The sequence below is a fragment of the Piliocolobus tephrosceles genome, chromosome 11 (genome assembly GCF_002776525.5).
Source record: "Piliocolobus tephrosceles isolate RC106 chromosome 11, ASM277652v3, whole genome shotgun sequence".
NCBI classification, from domain to species: domain Eukaryota; kingdom Metazoa; phylum Chordata; class Mammalia; order Primates; family Cercopithecidae; genus Piliocolobus; species Piliocolobus tephrosceles.
This window is the reverse complement of record NC_045444.1, coordinates 53,575,156-53,596,491: the sequence shown is the minus strand read 5'-3', so window position 1 is coordinate 53,596,491 and position 21,336 is coordinate 53,575,156. Positions and strand designations below refer to the sequence as shown.

Sequence of the window (21,336 nt, the reverse complement as noted above, 5' to 3'; positions counted from 1 at the left end):
CCTTACATGTTGTGATAGCAGAATAATGGCCCTCCAAGGAGGCCCACATGCGAATCCCTGGAATCTGTGGACGTGTTAGGTTACGTGGAAAGGGGATTTAAGGTTGTTGCTGGAATTAGGGTTGCCAATCAGCTGCCCTTAAAGGGGAGATGATCCTGGATTATCTGGGTGGGCCCAATGAAATCACAAGGATCCTTCAAAGTGGAAGTGAGAGGCAGAAGCAATGTCTTGTGAGAGAAGGACTCCACCATTTCTGGTTTTCAAGATGGAGAAAGGAGAGCAGGGGCCAAGGAATTTGGGCTGCCTCTAGAAGCCGGAAAAAAAAAAAATAAGAAAAATAAATTATTCTGCAGAGTATACACGAAAGAACTCAAACCTGCCAAAATCTTGACCTTAGCTCATCGACACTCTACCCTACAGAATGGAAAGACAGTAAAATTGTGTTGTTTTAAGGCACCAAGAATATTATGGCAGAAACACATATCTGTCGATAGTGATCTATTACTAAATAATAAACCACCCCAAAATTTAGTGGCCTAAGCAAAATGAATCATTTATTTTGCCTGGAAACCTATAATTTGAAGAGGGCTCAATAGGGGTGTTTGTCTCAGTGCTACACACCAACATCTTGGGTGCTTCTTTTGGGGCATGGAGAGTCCACTCTCAAGGTGGCTCACTTCCATGGCTGAAAGGTGTGTACTAGCTGTCAACCAGGAGGTGGGCTGGGAAGCTCAGCTGGGGCTATTGGCTTGGGAACTCATTCCCTTTCCATGTTTCTCTCCACAGGCTGTTTGGACTTCCTCACAGCATGCTGCATGATGACTGCAAAATCAAGCATTCTAAGAGACCAAAGGAGAGGATTTAGGACAAAATGCATGGCATTGTTATGACCTAGCTTGGGAAGTAATATACTTTCACTTGTGTCAGATTCGATTGGTCTGCTCAGGTTCATGAGGAGTGGACAGAGATTTATCTCTTGGTAAGGAATGGCAAGTTTTTAGTAAAGCATGTGAGATGGCAGACAGTTGTGAAGCCGTCTTTGGAAGTTACAATCTGCAATACTCACTTATGTGAAACCTCAGCTGCTTGTGCACTGTATCTCAAAATTATTTCTGGGGGACCACTGGAGATGTTCCATGTGTACTTCAAAGTAAGCTTCGCACTTACCACCTACATGCACTTTTAGTTTTCATCTCCTGCTTCTAACACCTGTTTCTGACTACAGCTGTGTCTTCTGGATAATGAAAAGTCTGTTGCTATTCCCATCTCACTATCACCATTGAGGAGTGTGTATATTAGGCTCTAACAAAAGAGGAATGGCAGCTCTTGGTCTCTCTGCTTTTGGTTTTCCTCTGATAAGGAATACCCAAATAGGACACTTCCTTTGAAGGTCCTCAATGCCTTATGCAAATAGAGGCTAGCAAGTCAAGACCTAATTGAACTCTGGAGTTATACATTAGGTTCAGACTCACGATAACAGAACTATGATTTAGATAACCTTTGGAAATTTTAATTACTCAAGGTATCGTCCCACATAGTCTTAGCCGATTTGCAATTAGAAGGATTAGTATCCTCTGCCTTCTTTGCCACAGTTTCTTTATATCTGTGTTTCCTAGCTGGAAGACCAAGCTTGGTTGAATGATAAATAAGTAGATAAAATGAGGGAAGTTAAATTTTCTGTATCTTGTGCTCTTTTATATCAGCTAAAGTAACTTCTGTATAGAGAGCTCAGTTACTGATTGTTTTTTCCTTTTCAACCTCCCCTGACCCCCTTAAAAAGGGTTTAAAATCCCAAACCTAGATTGCTTCAGGCTCTTGATTTTATAACTAATGTATGGGTCCTCTTGCCTCTAGTCAATGCTATCCAACAGAAATTTCTGCAATGATGAAAGTGTTTTATATTTGTGCTGTGCAATACGGTGTCCAATAGCCACATGTGGCTACTAAGCATTTGAAATGTGGCTAGTGTGAATGAGAAAGTGAATATTTGACTTAAAAGTAAATAGTCACCTGTGGTTAGTAGCTACCATATTGCAGATGTGACTCTGGATGTTGGAATACGAATGTGACTTTTACGTCCTCAGTTTCTGAAAACTGCCTACAGTCAAAGAAGAAGGTTTGAGGCAATTAGAGTCCCAGTTGGATTTAGGAGAGTGTGGGTCTCTTATATATTGTTATAGCTCTAGCTGCATCACAGAATTAAAGGCATGAAAAGTTTAACTGGACTCTGGCTTTACAATCTGATCAGTGTTATTTTATGAGGTTAGCCTCATTTACCAAAGACACAGCTATGCCAATTATCTTATTTTCATGGACTTCAAGGCACTTTACTACAAGGGGGAAAAAAAGCATCCTGATTCTTCTTATACGGTTCCTTAAGCCTTGCCTTGACATCGATTAAGTCTGCCCCGGGCGTGTATTGCCTTTTTCCCAATTTTTCTAATAAGATGAATAGCTTTGCATACTGTAAAAGTAGAGTTCTTCAGGGATTAAAGCTGAGACAAGTGTTTCTTTTGGGTCTGCTATAATAGCTATCATAAGTCAGCTAATGCAACATTATGCTGTATAACAAATCACCCCACAAGTCAGTGGCTCACAACTCAAACAAGTATAGGTTGACTGGGTTCAGCTCATCTAGGCTGAGTACAATGAAGTTTGGCTCTAGGCTGCAGGTTGCTCAGGTCTGCTTATGTCCGTGTATCTCAGGGCATGTTCTCATAGAGATGTCAAATACGCAAGCAGGTCACATAGCCAAGCCAAGAGACAAGAGTGGGGTAGCACACTTTTCCCTAGGAGGGATGGATGATGAGTTAAGAGTGAAGATTTATGACCAGTAACTCAATTTACCACACCTATCCCAAACTTTCTCTCTTTCTCTCTCTCTTTGTTTTATCAGAGTGATGATAAAATCAACACTTTTTAAAAAGCTTCTATCCTTGGAAAAATGATGCTTTGACTTCTCTCTTATAGTAAATAAATCAGTGACTTTGGGTATCTGGAAATCCGATTATCAATTGTGACCTTTAATAACCTATTTTATATTTCAATGAATGGATGGGATAATTCGTATTAATGCATCAATTTGATGACATTTTCACTTTTTCTTTTTCTTTTTTTAAAAATATACTAATAATGTTTATTGAAGGAATCAGGATGAAACTAAAATTACAGACTTAAAGTACGTAAGAAAGAGGGGTAATTGAAGTGAAAGCATTTTTTTTTTTTTTTTAGGTGGACAGGAAGTAGAATTTATTGGTGAGTATTAAGAGGGGGCAGCACAGTGGAAGCCCTCATGAGTGCAGGGCCTGCCACTTGTCCAGAGCGCCACGATTGGGAATGTACTTGACCCATCTGGGATGAGCCCCTTCTCAGCCACCAGGTCTTCAAATTCATTGGCATTGAACTTGGTGAAGCCCCACTTCTTTGAGATGTGGATCTTCTGGCAGCTGGGGAGCTTGAACTTGGCCCTGCACAGGGCCTCAATCACATGCTCCTTGTTCTGCAGCTTGGTGTGGATGGATATAACTTGGCCAATGTGAACCCTGGCCACAGTGCCCTGGGGCTTTCCAATGGCACTTCGCATGCCTGTCTGGAGCCTACACTGAGGTAGTGCAAGGTCAGAAACATGAACACCCATCTGAAAGGACTGTCTCCAAGGTCCCTTAGAGCAACCCATACAACAAATAGGCTGCATCACTACCAGCCATTGCAGCCATTGCACACTGGGCCCCCATGAGGAAAGGAACTCAGTCGGCTTAATTGGCTGCAAGCACTTTTTCTTAAACTTTCATGTTCATGATGAGTTCACTTGGACTCGGGAAGGGGAACATCACATACTGGGGCCTATCATGGGGAGGGGGGAGGGGGGAGGGATTGCACTGGGGAGTTATACCTGATATAAATGATGAATTGATGGGTGCTGACGAGTTGATAGGTGCAGCACACCAACATGGCACAGGTATACATATGTAACAAACCTGCACGTTATGCACATGTACCCTAGAACTTAAAGTATAATTTAAAAAAAAAAAAAAAAAACTTTCATGTTCATTTACTTAAAAACAGACCAACTAACATAGCACTGTTCTCTCTGGAACTACCCAGTTGGAGCTCTACGGCATCTGTCTACAGTAATTCCAGCTCAGTCTAATCCTTTCAAAATCTTTAGAGGCCACATCTTTAAAATAAATGAGACATTCCTATTTTTTTTTTTTTAAAGTAGGCTAGAGAATAACATATATATGTTATATATGTTATACACATAACATATATATGTATATGTGTGCGTGTGCATGGTATGATACTATTTATACAAATAAATACATGTGTATATCTGCTTAGAAGGATTAGGAAGGTTAGATGATCTCTAGGGAGTGGCAGTGGTGTCTCATTTTCACTTTTTCCTTTACATACTATCATATTGTTTGAATATTATTCGGTAAGCAGGCATTATTTTTATGACAAAGACTTGTTAAAAATAAAAACTACATCATTATACTTCTAATATTTTGACAGGCTGTCACAGTTGGCAAGATAGAAACCTCATAGTTCTATGACTTACTAGTTCCTGATTCCGAGTTACCTTTTCAGGGGAGAAGAGAAAGACATATGGGTGGTTTTGACGGGTCAGTCAGCAGGAGTCTTTTAGGGTTCAGTAGGAGATTTTATTTTGTATTGCTGTAGTTTCAATTGAGGTTTCCTTGAGCCCTTTGTTTTTAACTATCTTACTCTGAAATGATCTGCCCTTGCAACCATTTATCAGCATTCCAGATTTAGCACAGCTTCCAATAAAGGGAAGTCACTTAGCGGAAAAGTGACCAAGCATTTCTGCTTTCTTACAAAAGCTCTGTGGCCTCGATAGCATCATTTTGTGTCATCTTAAAATGACTTGTAGCCAGGTAGCAGATGTCATCTATCCTAACAGCAAAAGCTTTTTGCAATGCTCAACCATTCCTGCTTTTCACCTTAAGATAATTTTAATCCTTCAGTACCAACTGTTAAAGAGAAAAAAAAATACACAACGTAAGTTTCCCAGGACCAGGCTTTTCCTGAGTCACTTCAGCATGGCTCAGGGGTCACCAAACTCATGACCATTCATGGAAGTCAGTGCCCCTACTCCAGCCACTTGCATACCTTCTAGGCATCTAATGTAGAGAGAGTAGTCTAGCAGTCAGGGCAGCCCTGTTGATTCCTGAGTTTGAAACCTGGCTCTTCACGTATGACTACCAGTAAGTTACTAAAACCTTACTGAGCCTCATTTCTTTCCTCCTGCAAAGTGTGGATGAAAATGACACCTACTTCTTTAGGTCCTGTGAGAACAAAATGAGAGGGCATTTAGAAGTATTTAGCAGAGCATCTGTCTGGTAAGAGCACCCAGTGAACCTAATTGATTGTCCCCCTGATGCCCTAAGGGGTTGATACAAATCCACCAGGCGAGCATTCACTCTCTAGAAATAGGATCAAGTATGGTATTTTACTTTGTGAGAAAACCCATGAGTGGCTGGGATCTAAACTAGATGCACTTACATAATTTACATGAATATTTCATAGCCACAAGATGCTTAAAGCTGAAGTTTAAACTGGAACAAACTTGGGAGCACATCTGCTTTGTAATGTTTCTTTTGTAGCTTTTCTTGTCATTATAAACTATGCACAAGATTGAGGATAAGGGGAGAAAGAATCCCTTATTTTTGACGTGAAAATAGCTGTAAAAGCCTGAGTTAGAGGACTATAAATCAAGTAACATTGTTTCAGTTTTATTATAATGTACTTCAGGGAATAAATTTGATTTTCTGAAATATTTCATAGGAATGGTTATATTATTCACTTTCTAGGGTTCTAGCTATATTGAATTACACATCATGTAATCATCGCATAATGTTACTGAATTTTATTTTCATATTATATATTGTGCCTCTGAAATCAATATCTGGAACATTTAATTCCCATAAATGGGAATTTACTCATTAAAAATGCATAGAACGTAAAACAAACCAATGACTATTTCATCTATATTGTGCAATACCATCCTCTGCCCTTCAACATACATGCACATTATTTTAATCATCCTCATCCAGAAATTGAAGATGGAAGAATATTGCTTCATTGAGAACATTTCTCAGAGAAATAATGTAATGCAGGAATAATATACAATATTTGGCAGGTATAGGAATGACTCTGACTTAGGTTTGACTATTTGAGATCCTTTTTCTTCTTCCCTGGTTCCTCTTCCACAGAGTTGCTGCTGAATGACCAAGGAAGATTTTGGGCTTTTGGCAAGTTGGGATTCTGAGTCGGGTAAGAGTTCCTCAGGGAGCCATGAAGGGAGGACTTCTGGTGGAGGACTGCATCACACAGAGATACTTACAAGTGACTGCTCTGGGGTTTAGTTAAAAGAAATACAGATCCTAACGTTATGAATGTATAATGTTTGTTCTGCAAAGGATTCCAGAAAGTCTCAACTCCTTTAAAATTCAAACATAACTCAGGGTGGTAGCTAACACGCCAAATTTTAGTGGGCATAATTTGAAATGGATGAGAAATTATCACAGGTGTTAACAGGTCCAAATGCAGTGCAGTAGTAAAGCACCAAAGAGCTCACAAAGGACTTGAAAGATGCTTGATGTAGCATGTTGATGGCTGCCAAATAGCATCTGTCCTCAAAACTGCCTGGCCAGGAAACGTTATGGCAAATATGAAAGCTTATCTGAATGTTAGTCAAAGAAAAAGATAGCCTTGCATACTGCATTTTATTTGCAATTATGCAGAACCACTGATTTATATTATAACTAATTAATTTTTGATCAAGGACATCTGCCTCAGTAAAAACAAAGGAGCATAAAGAAGTCATAGATCTTAAAACTTTTTTCAATTTAACAATCCTTGGGGGAAAAAAATCAGGTTAAGACATAACTTATTTTTATTGTTATGAAACCCAGCCTTCATTACTCTGCTGATGCACTTAGAGAGGAAACTTTATGACCATCACAGGTATCTTTATAGGAAGCAGATCATTTTCTTAAAGAAAAATGTTGATGACTTTGGCTGCTCTAAGCTTCAGTGCCTGTGGTCTCTGTCCACAGGCTGCTGCGCTGGAAACCTTCAGTTAGTCACCCTGCCACACCGAGCACCGAGACTCTTCCCCAGGAACTCACTGCCCCTCACTATATCTGGTGGTCACACCCCTCCTCCTCCCACAGGAAAGGTCAGGAATTAGTGTTTTAGCATTTGCTATCTCCATTCTCCTACAGCTTCCAGACACTTCTGAATTTCTGTCTACTCTTAGTCTTGGTAGACCTCATTGCACTAGTGAGGTCTTGCCAAGCTGCTGAGTGAGGTGGTTTCGCCTTTTTTGTTAATTTGTTTTTTGTCTTCTGCAAAATAAAGACAACAAATAGTGCTTTTCTTATACGGTTGTCGTGAATATTAAATTTATATTGTGCTAGGCACAATCCATGGCTCATGGTAAACATTCAAGAAGTTATTATTATTATGAGGGCAGGTGCTAGGATCTTGGTTCTGAGAAAAATACAGTCTGCTGAATCACGATCCTGTGTCATTACAAATGTCACACTTTCTTAGAGACATCTTCTTCTTGATCACTCTCCACCCCACCCCTACCACTAGGTGAACCCCAGAAATATGAGTGCCAACCTGGGTCCAGACTTGCTACCTGATTGAGCCTGTGGTTCACACTATTCCTCACAGTAGCTCTACACCATGGTTAGCTCTTCAATCTCAACTCTACCCCTACTGCACCATTATTTTCAGTTTACTCCTCTTTTTTTTGACTGTACTGAGAATCCAATATGCTTTTCTGAAACTATGTGAGATATAGCAGCAAAGGAGTGTTCCATTAATTTATTCCCTCTGTTTCTCTTGTAAGAAAGACATACATTTCTATCATACTAATAAACTTTAGAGACTAGTCCATTGAGAATTAGACTTGAAATCTCACAAAATGCACATTTTCGAGGCAGATCAGTTCCCAAAATTGATGTTGCAAAAATTTTTATCTCTTTCATAGGTGACCATATCCTTTTGTTTTTTAATAAAGAGGAGTCATTTCTCTAGATTATTTCTATAGTGGTAATAAAATAGGAAAATAACAAAGAACTCTAACAGATCAAGAAAAGGTAACCTTTTCCATATTGCTTGCTATATTACTAATATTTTACTTAAAATGTCATATGGCAATAACTATATATTTTATTTATGTATTTTGTGAGACATGGTCTCACTCTGTCACACAGACTCAAGTGCAATGAATCAATCACAGCTCACTGCAGCCTCTTAGGCTCAAAGGATCCTACTGCCTCAGCCTCCCAAGTAGCTGGGACAACAAGTGTGCACCACTGCGCCTGGATAATTTTTTAAATTTTTTTGTAAAGATGGGGTTTTACCATGTTGCTAAGGGTAGCAATAACTATATTGAACTTAAACTAAAAATTTGTCTAGGCTGCGTGCAGTGGCTCACACCTGTAATCCCAGCACTTTGGAAGGCCGAGGTGGATAAATCACCTAAGGTCAGGAGTTCAAGACCAGCCTGACCTACGTTGTAATCCCAACTACTCAGGAAGCTGAGCCAGGAGAATCATCACTTGAACCTGGGAGGTGGAGGTTGTAGTGAACCAAGATTGGGTCATTGTAGTCCAGCCTGGGCAACAAGAATGAAACTCTGTCTCAAAAAAAAAAAAAAAAAAAAATTGTCTCAAATATATTGGTTCATATTCTTGCCTATGTAAGATAAGTGGACTCTATGTTCCCTAACATTTTATTGATGACTGAGATGCTATAATAAATAAAAATAATTTTCGTGAAATTAAATTCATATTTTTAAACATTTAGACACAGAAATTGTAGCAGACTAAATACATACTTGTGATGTTATATGTGAGAAATTTACCGTAATTTTTTCAAAAAGTTTCTGTTCACCAAAAATGCCATTTACCCTTTCAACTAAAGCAGAGTGTATAATGTTGAGGTTAATTGGGGTTTTAATTAATATGTTTTCTTCTAAAAAAATAGAAATAATAGCAAAACAACCCCAAAAAACCCAAACATGTATTGTGCCTTTCCTGCAACAACTTCTTTAAGGCGATGTTATATAAATGTGGTTTACAAACCTGTCTTTATAAAGATATGCCTCTGCTAAACAGTCATTATTGTTTTTATTGTGAGAAAAAAACCGAAATCAATTATTATTTTAATACCATTAAATAACCACTTAGTACTGATACCTCAGAGTGTGGAAAACCCTCCGGATCTTTGCAAATTCACAATAGCTCTGTGGTATCTTTCCTATAACCGAAAAAAGTCAGAAATCCTCTTTTGGCTCCTGATGGGTTCTTTAAAAATTGAATAAAATATGTTAAAACTTATTTTAATACTAAGACAAACTACTTTCTTTTAAGATCTCTTTATTCTCTCATCATTCTCATTCTGAATATTAAAGGTGGCTTCCCTTTGGGGATGGGAATTCCACAAACAGTATCCTCTGAAGATTTATTATGTATTCAATGATAAGTAGAGAAAAATTCAGCCGTTCTGAAAAGTTCAAAATTCCTGCCTAGAGCATGTGATGGGACATCAGGGTCAAAAACGCAAATGTCAAACCTCCAAAGGCCAAAGACTTATTGAACGGCAGTGTTTTGTTTGTTAGTTATTTTATTGTGCATAATCATCCTCTAACATTTCTATTTCAACAAGATTTTTTGGAATAGCTCACCCTTGAATAAACTTGTCAAAGTCTTGCGCTTCATGTAACTTTCAGAAGCTCTAAAATAAAAGTCAGTAAGTCTATCTCATTTTCTTTGCCCCCTTAATCAGAAATGACAATATGGTGTGGAGAAGAGCGCAGGGCACCGGTAGTTGGCTGACCTCTCCAGCTCGGTTCCTGCCTCTGCCTGGATTGGGTAGATACCTTAACTTCGAACTGCCGTGATCATTCATTTGTAAATTGAGGGACTTTGAGGGAGATAGTTTCGAATCCCCATTTTTTATATCGTTTTGCATTTAAATCCATTAACACACTCATGGATTGCAAAATAGGAAGCAGATGACCTTAAAATCAATCAATTATTTAAAAATAATTTTGTATTTTTTCTCACTAAGTTTATTTCTCAGAGCATTTTTGAACCTGAAAGGATCGCTTAATGAGCCATAAATAAAATTCCAACCACAACCTTGAGTTGCCTATAAACAAAATATCCACAATGACCAAGATGTTTCAAAATACTTTCGTTCTTTCCATAGAACTACTAATTTGCAAAACCACGCGGTTAAGTGATGTAACTAACTCCCTACAGAACCATCAAGCTTCCTAAGACCAGCCCAGAAACCATAGCGCTGGCATAAATAAACATGGTCTTTTTAAAATTCACAGTTATGAAGTGCAATCATGATAATACTCAGAAAATAAATACATTTTCAATGCTACATAATTTAAATTTTTAAAAGCTTTTCTTTAGGAGATAAAACACAACTGAAATTGCACAACTTAAGTGTTTCTGAGGCAAATGTTTTGATGGGTAAAATATCAACTCAAATGATAAAACTGTGTGCTTTCCTCATGGCCGCCTAGCTCACTTCCACTTCGTTTGTTTGCTTGTTTGTTTTCAAGGATCAACCTAATCAATGCTTTCACTTATCTGCTTCTTGAGCTATGCTCTCCTGGGAAAAATGTGGGGCATCTCACATCTGATTTTTTTCCTTTCAAACAATCAGCACCTACTTCCATTAGAACACTTAGGTATCATAATACTTGATTTTCTGGTTAATTCTCACTATCTGTTAGCTCCTGAGGGCAGAAATTAAGTATTAACTTTAATTGTAAATGAAGGTTTTGTTATTGAGACAGGCACATCAACTAGGACTCACTGACAAACTCCTTGTGACGGCAAGCTGTTATGTTGTGTGGAAGGATCCATCAGTGTAGGAGGCTGAGCATATTTCTCAAATGGGAAACCAGACAGTTGGGTTACCTTGTCGAACAGGACCACAAATTGCCCAATGCAGCCATCTTATCGGAATGCAAACAACCATCACAGCCCGGGTGTCAAGCTTTGATGCTAGGATGAAAGGAACTGGTCCTTCACAATTGCATGGGCATTCATGACATGGTTTGCTTTTCCAAGCTACTTCACTCCTTGTTTATTCATCTCAACCAATCCTCTAATCATGAGCAATGTCAATGATTGTATTTAAACTTGCAAGTGGGCATATAATTGTTACAACCACTTATTTTCACAACATAGTTATTTCTATATGATATATTCAATTTTATTTAATCCAGGGCAATTCCGAGCCTTTTTTGAGGTCTACCACATCTGAATCAGTCAGTCAAGGCAGTATCTGTCTTGAGAGTAATGCATGAATAACAGAAACAGGAACAACTGCTCAAGATTATTAAATTCTTACTGTGTTCAAGACACCATGCAAAGTAATTTATGTGCCTTATCTCATTTAATCTTCACAATAACCCAGTGTGTTAGGAATCACTATACCAGTTTTTGTAGATTATAAAACAGAGGCTCAGAGACTAATTAAGTCCCCAAACTCAGATTAAGTCAATCAACAGCTGTTGCTGCCAAGACTTCTCTCTTGATAGAAGAGATGGACGAGTCTTGTTGAAAGTGTCAATATCTATAGAAATCTGCTATACAATACTGCTCTTATTTATGTTCCCATTTACATCATGATGCATTCTCGTCTCTTAATTCCTAGTTTGAGGTTGTTCTACATTAACTTCAATTCGGATATAATTTGACCAAATATTTTATTATATGTGAGGGTGGCAAAGTGGGAAAAGTCTATAGAACTGAGATGATATTGTGTCTGTTTTTTTTTTTTTTTTTTTTTTTTTTGAGACGGAGTCTGGCTCTGTCGCCCAGGCTGGAGTGCAGTGGTGCGATCTCGGCTCACTACAAGCTCCGCCTCCCGGGTTCACGCCATTCTCCTGCCTCAGCCTCCCGAGTAGCTGGGACTACAGGCGCCCACCATCTCACCCGGCTAGTTTTTTGTATTTTTAGTAGAGAGGGGGTTTCACCGTGTAGACCAGGATGGTCTCGATCTCCTGACCTCGTGATCCACCCCTCTCGGCCTCCCAAAGTGCTGGGATTACAGTGTGTCTGTTCTTAAATGGAGACAGAGTAACACTACATAGGAAACTAGGGCAGAGTTGTTTGATGGCATGGAACTGATTGCTAAATGTGTAAAACTGGAATATAAGGACAAGGCATTCCTTGATGGTTAAGACAGTCAGCAAAGCTTTAATGAAGAAAGTAGTACAACATAGTCACTACAGTAACCATCATTAATTGAGCACCTACTATACGTCAGATACAGTGCTTGCTATTTTGTATGTCTTATTCCTCTTGATAGCTTCGACAGGTAGGTACTTTTTTTTTTTTTTTTGCCTCTTACCAATGAGACTAAGATGTTAAATAATTTGCCTAAGGTTTCACAACTAATAAGAGGCAGAACTGGTATTTTTATGTTATTCTGTCCAACTCCAGAATAGAAGTTAGGTTTTGACATCTATATATAATAAATATATTTTTAACAGTGTGACAGGGACAACTTTTTATTCCAATATCCATTCTTTCATTCTTGAACAGAATCCTCAAAATGTGGTAGGGCACATGGATGCCAGTTAAAGGCTATTTTTCCTTGTTGCAAGGTGCAACCATGTTGCTTGCATCCTAGTCAGTGAAATATGACCTAAGGGATGTGTATAACTTCTTAAAAGAGAAGATACACAACAGAGAGTATACAACTGTGACTTCCCCTGCCTCCTTTCCCTCTGGTTGGAATGCAGACATGATGGTGGGAGCAACAGTAGCCATTGTAGGTCATGAGATGAAAGCTGCTTGTTGAGAATAGGAAGATGTGAAGTTTCCAACACCATGGGCTTGTAGTATCAGCCCTAGAATCATTATGTTTTGATTATTATTTAAGAAGGAAATAGCTTCCCAACTTAAGTCACTGTTCTTTCAGACTTTAATTTGGATTCTGACCTGTATCTGAAAGAATTCATCAAATGGGACCACAAAGGTTAAAAGGGAGAAGCAGTAATAAAAATAACTTTGTTGAGAAAGAAAATGAAAGCCAAGGGTACTTTTGATAAACAGCAGGGTTATTCTTAGACGTATAGGGAAGTCAGGTTGTGAAGAGATTTCCCTGGTTAGGCTGAGGAGTACAGATTTATATTTTAGTAAACAAGAGCAACTGAAGAGTTTTAAGCAAGAGTTTGTAAATTTATTAATTCATTAACTGGCTTGTTCATCAAATATATGTTCATTACCTGCTCTGAGTGGTATGGTAAAAACTCTTTTCTTAAAGATTAATCATTGACTAAAGATAACCAATATTTAATCACTTGGGGAATGATTAGTAAGACATAGCCAGGATATAGGAACAAAAGGTAGAAGATTATCCAATAATCTAGATCAGGAGTGCTGATATACAAATTAGAACCTGTCACCCCAGATGAACTGCATTTGAGAATAAGAGAGAAAATGGAATGCTATTGGAGTCCACAGAGTAAAACTTACTTCTGATTTGGATGATCATTCCAAAAGAAGTGATGCTTAATTTGAGACCTATAGGAAGATTAGAAATGAATCAGATGAGAAGACAGGAGTGATAAGGTAGAGAAGGTTTTGGGCAAAGCTCAATTGAGAGAGCATGGTTCATTCTGGGAACAAGAGAAATCCAGAATGGTCAGACTGCAGGAGGTGTTGGGGGATACTCAAAAGAGTTTTCAGATGAAGTTATCTAAGCAAAGAAATTTAAAAAGAGAGAAGTAGGCAGTTAAGATCCAACTCTTCAGCAATAGAAATACATACTGATTGGAAAGACAAAAAGGAGTAGATGAAAGTGCTTTATAAAAAGACTGCAAATTTTTTGCCATTGTTACTATTAAGAGGTAGGGTCTTTGATCTTGAATCTTGGCTGCCCCTTGAATCTGGCTACCTGTTTTCACCAACAGAACGTGGTGGAAATAACACTGAAGAACTTTATATCTATACCTTGGAAAGTCATGCAGCTGCCATTTTCATTATCTTTGTTGCTTGTGCCATCTCCTTGATGAACAGAAAAGGCCTAGCCAACTTTTTTCTTCCTTTTTCTTTAAAATTTATTATTTCACAGATTATTGAATAACTATTCTTTGCTACAATGAGATACATTTCAGCATCAGTTCTACTCTTTTAGTTCTTTAGATAGAAAACATTGAGAGCCTTGTTTACATAGTTAAGTAAACAAAATGAAGGAAGTTTTGTTACAGCTATTTCACTTATTTGACCTCTCCTGAGGTAAAAGTCAAAACTAAATATCTAACAACAAAATTATTTTAAATGATCTATTAATTGAAACTGAAATTATCATTCAACTCCACAGAAAGTAAAAAGCTGGCAAAATATTCCATTACCTACTTATTCAGTCTTTCGCTATACAATTTCTGAGAATTATGCCTGCAATAGACCAAGTGTTTATATCCCCACAGAATTTAGACATTGAAACCCTAACCCCTAATGTGATGGTATTAGGAAGGGGGCCTCTGGGAGGTAATTACATCATGAGGGTAAAGCCCTCATGAATGGGATTGGTGCCAAAAAGAACCTAGCCAACCTTAACCTGTTCCAGTCACTACAGCTTTTCCAAACATGTGAGTGAGGCCATCTTGGAAGGTCCAGTCCCAGCTGAGCTCTCAGTGATATAGCTGCATAAGGAATCCCAGACAATAGCACATGGAAAAGAAGAACTGCCCAGCTCAGACCAGCTAACTAGTAGAACTGGGAGAAGTAATAAATTGTGTTAAGCCTCTGTGTTATGGGGTGGTTTATTATACAGCAATAGCTAACTGATATGGTAGAAGAAACAGAAATCTGAGAGGGTTGGAGATGGTTCAGAATCATGGAGTGTTATAGAAGAACAGGGAAGAGACCATTTCAAGTAGGGGATAATCTATAGTATCAAATGCTGCAAAGAGAACAGATAGCGTGTCAAATTTAGAAAGTGTAGACATCCATAGTGTCAATGAGCAAAGTGAAATAGCTGAACTTGTCATTAGTGTATTGAGCTTGTAAAAGGGGCACTTTCTTTCTTTTTTCCTATTTATGAGGCATCTCTCTGAGAATTTCTTTCCCCCAAATAATGGTTTCTGCAAAAGATTGCAGATTGAGCATCCTACAGCAGGCAGTGTTTGCCACTCTCATGAGGTTGGATGAAACCTACAGTTCTATTGATTCCTTTGTCTATTCAAGCTTGTTGAAGCTCACTGAGTCTTTTCCTATGGGGCTTTAAAATGGGAAAAGCACAAGGGTCTCTGCCTTTTAATGTCAAGTTCCTGCTTCCTAGGCTATTTTGAGAGACTGCCACACTCACTGGCATCTGGAGCAACATCTACTGACATCTCTTTTTTTGTTTCTATCTCCCACTGCTTTTCAAGTTGGTATTCAATTTCAAGTCTAGCTCTTCAAAAAAGAGTCTCTTGAAATACTGAAATTAGGTAACCATTTCTCCATACTCTGTAAAGGGTATTGCACCAGGATGTTGGGCACTCTTATGTTGTGAATTCTCATTTGGCTTACCAACATCTCAGTGCTCCCACTGAGAGCCCCAGAAGATTCAATCACAAGTTCAGCAACCTCTTATGTTGCTCTTGCTTCCTCAAGGGCTATAATTTTACTTATAATGCTGTCAGCTTGAGTTCTTGCAGTCTTCCTTCATTTTCTTGGCTCATCAAACTTGTGGGAAATTGGCCTGAATTGCATATCTGGGGAACTTGAAAGAAGAGCCCATCTCATCAGTTTTCTCCCAGATTATCCACAGGCCATGAAGAATTCACTGAGTTAAAATAGCAGAGTCCCAATGATTAGAAAAATTAAACTAATTTAAAAAATCATTTATTTGTAGTTATGTTATTGAGTAGATGACACTTGGCATTTGATTTTTATGATTTGGAGTAATTTTAAAACTCTTGAAAAGTTCCATTATTAAGTTATTATTAATCAGAAATATATCCAAGCCCATTAAACTGAAAATATCTGTTTAAGTGCAAAGAAAGACATAAAATTTAAACTACGGGGCACTTACAAAGCTTGCACCACGTGCATGTTAGTTCTCAAACCAGTTCAGTGGAAATAAGGGGGAATTGTGCTGAGCTCTAAAATTTCGTAAAAATGAGTATGCATGCTCTTTTTATTACAAAGTGATACATATTTACATGTATACTAATATCATGGAAATTATGCCATATGAGATATGATGCAAGGTAGACTCTACATGATTAAGCAAATTACCCCAAAGGCCAAGGCCATGGAATAGAAAGGCTCATAGACCAAATTAAGATGCCTGACTCACCTGGTTCATAGAATCAATGTAAACACATAGAAGAAAGAGGCAAGAGATGGGCAGGAAAAGTGCAAGCAGAGCAGGAGTCTGCTGCCTCAATTTTGGATTACACAATGTTATACATCCACTCTCTCTCTTCCTGCTAATTGTGTGGTCCTGAGGATCAAGGATGAGGTGTGAGCAAAGGGGACCTGGCAGTTGGAAGATGCCTAGACCAACATACACATCTTACAACAGAGGTAAATACACCCGGCTATAGCTAGAGGTTACCAATTAGCTTAATGAGCAGCAATGGGTTTTATTTTCTAAACTCTGTGCCACTCAAGGGAGGCCAACTAATATATACGTGAATATTGAGCACATGTTCCAATGGGCCTCACATGTATTTAGCATGTGATGCATATTAGGTACTCACATGCTCTACTTGCTTTACACACAACTAATATGCCTCATAGGTTACTTATTTACTTATATATGCACATCTTATAGGTCCTGCCTGTGCTTCATAAGCTGCCTACTTGTTATCTTTATCTAACACAGCTTATACATTTTATCTATGCCTTAGAAGCTACTAAATTAATTATTTATGTTTAACACATTCATCTCGTGTTTTAGTCTTCCACAGAAGAATCAAATATTCTCAAATACAGCAAATACACATTACACAACATTTATTGAGCAAATCTGCTACACACCAACAAAATGCAAGTGCTGGTGATAGAGCAGAGAACAAAAGCAGACAAAAAATGTCCTCCTGAAGCTTTTAGTGAATTCTGAGTGGTCAAAACTGTTCATTCATGGTGACACAATATCATTTTGTAAAAGTTTGTTTGTGATGATCTTGGTTTGTTGGTATTAATTTTTACTAAATGTGAAAAGATACAGGTAAACCTGTAATTATATATGTTTTGATGATGAAAACAAAGTGATTGCACCGTTAAAATCAAATGTCACTTTTCAATGTTAGTTCTGAGCAATACAGGTAAAAAAGACTTTAAGGCATTTATTTATGATCGGAAAAGGAGGCCCATTTCACATGCGAAGGATTAAATGGGCCATTTGAAGCCAGTTTAAATTAAATACACTTTGAAACAAAGGTCATATGCCTACAGAAATGAAAGTTCTGACCAACTCTGAAGAAGAAAACAAATGAAACAGGAAGGTGATCTAGACCTACTTATAAGGATTTTAGTTTTTGAAAATTTTAGCTGTAATTGTTTAAAAATATACTAGAATGGAAAATTACTTATCCTTGAATTTAAACATCCTTTTTTTTATATTCAGGTGTTCTGGTATTTTGTACTATTTTAAATAATTGAAATACTGATATTTTTGTTTCCATTCTTATTGTTATTTCCCATTTAAAAATATGAAATTAAGACTCCTTTCCATGTTGCAATTCAGCCAGAGTTAAAAACTGATGAAAATTTTATATAAACAAAGGCGCACCTGCTTAGAAAGCATTCTTCTGCATGCAAATAATTTCCAAACAGAAGAGAACAATGAAAATCGGCAAAGCAAAGCTTCTATTGAACAAATAATTTTTACTTCAGATCAAAGGCTTTCTGAAAAGTAGTCCCTCCATTGAATAGTGATGAAACTAAGGGACGATACATTGGTAATACATTCTTTGAAACACAATTGCAGCTTTCACTCAATAAAACTATTTCAGCCCTTGCAAATAACAAAAGGTTGTTAAAAATGATTTCCAATGTTATCAAATAACACACAGAATTGTTTGAAAATGGGAGTTACAGGAAAATATTTGGAATTGGCTTATAACTGTGTTTTCCCTCTTCCCTAAGCCCTTTTATATTCAGAGAGATTCTTTTGTAAGAGTGAGAAAATCTGCACCAAAAATAAACTCCAAACTCAACAATGACAATTCTGTTTTTTAAGAATTCCACTTTTGAAAAATAAATATTACTTCACTTTCTTTCTAAAAATTATTAGTTAAATGTTATTTATTTTTACTTTATAAATAATTTGTTATTTTTGAACTATTTTGTAATTACTTTTACTGAGTAATTATTTTCATTGGAATGTTAAGTTATGCTTATTTATATTTTATAGTTAATTTTTACTTGATGTTTTACAATGTTTATAAATGGTCAGGTTTTATGGTATTAATATTTATTTTGAATTTTTTAATCAAATTTTCAACATTTTAAAATGATTGTTTTTGTCATTTTTCTCTTGTAATAAATCATTGTTTATATATAGCTCAAATCACAGTTAATGGTTTGGAATATTTCCAAATCTCCAAATTTCAGGCTGTCACTAATATGCAAACAGATAAATATGGCTTTCTGCATGTTTGTATGAGAACATAATTAAGAAATTTAAATTTTATCAAATTTTACTTCTCGATGACTTCTTACAAAGCTCATTGCCTTCTTCCCATTTCTGCTCTACCAGAAGCCTTTTCAATATCAAGTAATGCCAACATTAAGCTTCCAGTTGTTGAAACAGAAATCCTGGCATAGTCCTTGACAAAACCTCTTTTTGTCTTCCTCTATAATCAATGCAACAGCAGATCCTGTTGATTCTACCATCAAAATATATCCAGAAATAGACCATGTCTTATCCCCTTCTCTGCAGACATCCTGGTCCGGGTCCCTGTCATCTCATTCTGGGTGATCATATGTCTGTCTCTCTGTTTTGACTCTGGTTTCCCGACAGCAACCAGGAAGATAACCTTAAAGGCCAGATCAGATCACAACAGTCCTCTGGTTCCGACCTTAAAATGGCTCCCCCTATCTTCTGGAATCCGGAAGTCTTTATAAGGTGATCAATCTTCACCCCTTTCCTGAAGACTCAAGAGGAAAAGAAAAGTCTATTGTATTTAGCTGTATCTTTGCTTACCATGTTCTTTCTTCCTGCTGGATGTTCCACTATTCCTCCTTGTATTCTTTTCATTCTATTTAGACAACCTCCTGTAATTATTCTTTTCAGGTATGTCTGTTGGTGACAAGTTTTCTTACTTTTTCTTGATCTGAGAATGTCTTGATTTCCTCTTAATTCCTGAAGGATATTTTTGCTGGATATAGGATTCCAGATTGTGAGTTATTTTCTTCTTTCAGCACTTTCTCAATGTATTCTGGCCTCCACAGTTTCTGATGAGAGATCCACTGTCACTCAAACTGTTTTGCTCTATAAGTAATGCATTTCCCTGTTGCTGCTTTCAAGGTTTTTTTTTTTTTTTGGTCTTTTTTTGGGAGGAGGTTTGACTATGGTGCTTCTATTTGATGATTTTGTTATTATTTGCAATTGAAAATAACAATAGTTTAGTAAGATTTAATTCCTCCTCAAAGCCAGTCAAGTTTTCTAAAAAGTATGTAAGTAATGTTGAGTGTGCAAAGTCACTGTGTTGGTTCTATTCTAGGTTCATGCCAACATGTCTCTGTGCACATATACACACATGCACACAGAGTAAATACGTAAGCCTCCCAGAAAAGAGGTGACCAAGTATAAACTTGGGGATACTGACTACAGTGTTATGAATTTCTTTAGGCCTATCCTATTTGGGGTTTTGCTTAGTTTCATAAATCTATAGGTTTGTGGGGTTTTGGGTCAAATTTGGGAAAATTTCAGTCATTATTTCTTTGAATGCTTTTTCAGTTTTGTCCTCTTTTTCTCTAGTTCTAAGACTCTGATGATAAAGATGTTAGATTTTTTCTGTATTAGTCTCAAGGGCCCTGAGGCTCTGATCATTTTTTTTTTTTTTTAGTTGATTTTCTCTCTATTGTTCAGATTGAGTAACTTCTATTGCTCCACCTTTAACTGATTTTTCCCTTCTGTCTCCTCCATTCTATTGCTGAGCCACCTATCGAGTTTTAAAAATTTCATTATTGTATTTTTCAGTTCTAAAATTTCCATTCAGTCCTTCTTCATACTTTATATTTTTTGATGAGACTTTTAATTTTTTGCCAAGACTCTATTTTGTCATTTGTTTTAAGTGTGTTCATAATTGCTTGTTGAAGCATTTTTATGACAGCTGCTTTAAAATCTTTGGCAGAAAATTCTCACATTGTGTCAGCTGTTTTGGTATCTATTGATTGCCTTTTCCATTCTGTTTAATATATTTTGGTCTGACAATGGACCTTTGCTAAGGTGCTTTTATTATGTCCTCTTTTTCTCAGATGGGCCCCAAAACACACCTTCAGAAATAGAACTGAGAGCTGAGTCTAGAATCCAAGTGTATTTGATATCAAAGTCAGGTTTTTAAGCTACCAAACTGTAGACAAACATGTATAGTGTGATTACATTTTATAAGAAAAAAATTCACAGCTAGATATGAATTTCTAGCATAGAAAAAAGTTAAGAACAGACCTCAAAAATATTAGCTGGGATTTTTAATGAATATAAAATTCGGATGATTTCTATTTTTGACTCTCCGTACCTTAAACTATCTGCAATAATTTCAATTTAATCGCCTGTCTGTCTTATGATTTTGAATAAGGCTTTGACTAGTTTGTACATTTGTTTAAACTTACTTAAAGTTGTGCTTTTGGGGTTTTGTTTCTCGTATGAATAGTCACAAATTGTGTGTTCTAAAAGCAATTCATTTAAATGGTAAAAAACATGAAATTATTCGCCACTTCTAGATTCTTTTTTTGAAGGAAACAGATTTAACGCATTTATGTAAGGAAGCATATTTGTTTTTTATTTTTCTTCCATGTTCTTTATTTTTAATATCAATTTTGTTTTTAGTTAAATTTATTTAGAATTTAGATCATGTTATTTCCAAACTAGTATTTTCCTAATAAAAAACGTTAAATATAATCTTTGCCCTCTATTCTCTTATCTTCTTCTTTTCTTTCCTCCTCCACAGTCAGTATTTAAAGTAGCAACAAAAACCTTTGGCATAATTTATTTTTTTCTAATAGACTTGAATGACATGGTATATTTTCACATCATGTTGCCATGACTACCAAACCCTTTAGTTTATCTTCACTTAAATATGTTCGCTGTTAAATT

The 21,336-nt window shown here is 36.9% G+C and overlaps 1 pseudogene; it reads right to left on the bottom strand.

Moving 5' to 3' along the window:
- Nucleotides 1–3,644: 3,644 nt before the first annotated feature.
- LOC113224984 lies at nucleotides 3,645–3,769 on the bottom strand (annotated as a pseudogene).
- Between the last annotated feature and the right edge of the window lie 17,567 nt (nucleotides 3,770–21,336).